At 46.8% G+C, this 1,356-nt stretch overlaps 1 pseudogene; it reads right to left on the bottom strand.

Annotated features, from left to right (window-relative positions):
• Window positions 1–350: 350 nt before the first annotated feature.
• On the bottom strand, window positions 351–1,193 carry LOC143675650 (sulfotransferase 2A1 pseudogene; annotated as a pseudogene).
• Between the last annotated feature and the right edge of the window lie 163 nt (window positions 1,194–1,356).

The following is a 1,356-nucleotide window of genomic DNA, read 5'->3' as shown; positions in this document are numbered from 1 at the left end:
ACAGCTCCTTACAGCCCACCCTGTCCCCGGTGCAGCTGGGGCTCTCTCTTATCTTTAGGCCCCAGCATTTCACCTCCTTGATTTTATTTTAAGGACACTTTCACAGATGCAACTAATCCTATGGACTCCCAGGGTGTGTTGTGAATGAAGTAGCTTTCATAGAACCATTGGGTCTGACAAGCAGTGGCAGTGGGCAGCAGACCCCAATTTACTCTGCCAGAGGACTGCCTGGAGGAAGTGATGGGTGGTGGTCCATGAGGGATGCCCAGAGCGACCCAAGACCGCAGTCTACACAGCTAAGACATATGACAAGCCACTGCATGAGGACGTAAAAGAAGTCAGTATTCATGTCAGATACAGAAACAGTTGGACATTATTCCCATGGGAAAAGCTCTTGTGGGAAATCCTGTCATCGTCTCCTGGTACCTCTTATCAAAGGTTTCACTCTGTGCCACTGCAAAGTGATTGTTTCAGTCCCCAGTGATTCCTTCTTTTATCAATCATCCTTTGCTGTGATGCCATGTAATCTGGTAATGGAGATAAATTGCTTGTCTTAGCATCCTTCACAGCCTGGAAGGGTACACTCCTCAAGACTCGGTTCAGTTCTTCTGAGCTTAACATCTTGCCCATGAACTGGCTGGTCACTTCTACACTGGGTCTGATGTCCCGATGCAAGCCCATACATGCCACTCTCAGAAATTCTCTTCTCCCTTCATCATTGGCCAACCACGAACACGGTCAAACCCTGATCCACATGCCACATTCCCATGAAGGAGCCACGGCAAGTGTTGTGCAAATGACGCTGGATTTATGACACTCTTCCTTGCTCTCCAGAAATAATAACCAGAAGTAATAACATCTCTGGGATTTCTGATTATGTAAATAGTCTTTGGAACTGAAGAATGAGTTGGGGAAGAGTTGAATGGGGAGGTGCGAGGTGTAGAAGTGTGGGTGTTCTTGAGGGGGGTGGGAATGATTCTGCATCCACTCTAGCCCCTTTGCGTATTCTAGCCACAGTGAACGATGCAAGTCAAAACAGATTGGACCCGGCTGCAATCTCCTTTGGAGGGAATCAGACCAATGAAGTCCTATATCCAATTGGTTCCTGACTTTGGGTAAGAAAGTGTAATGACATCTCCATTCCTCACCACAGATTCATCCCACAAAGACCTCCGGTTGTTAATAGTGCCCATGGGGAAAGGAGCCCTTTTGGTCCATGTAAAATAAGCATCCATCCAAAATGTTTCCATCCCAGCTGTGTCTGGTTGTTCCACTGTTAGCAATCTTAGAAAGCAACTAGCTCTGTTTTCATCTGGGGAGTTCTTAAGAGAGCATCTGTGAACTTCCATGAGAAAA

The sequence above is a fragment of the Tamandua tetradactyla genome, chromosome 3 (assembly GCF_023851605.1).
Source record: "Tamandua tetradactyla isolate mTamTet1 chromosome 3, mTamTet1.pri, whole genome shotgun sequence".
Lineage (NCBI taxonomy): Eukaryota > Metazoa > Chordata > Mammalia > Pilosa > Myrmecophagidae > Tamandua > Tamandua tetradactyla.
Note: the sequence above shows the minus strand (reverse complement) of the source record. Positions and strands in the feature narration are given on the sequence as shown.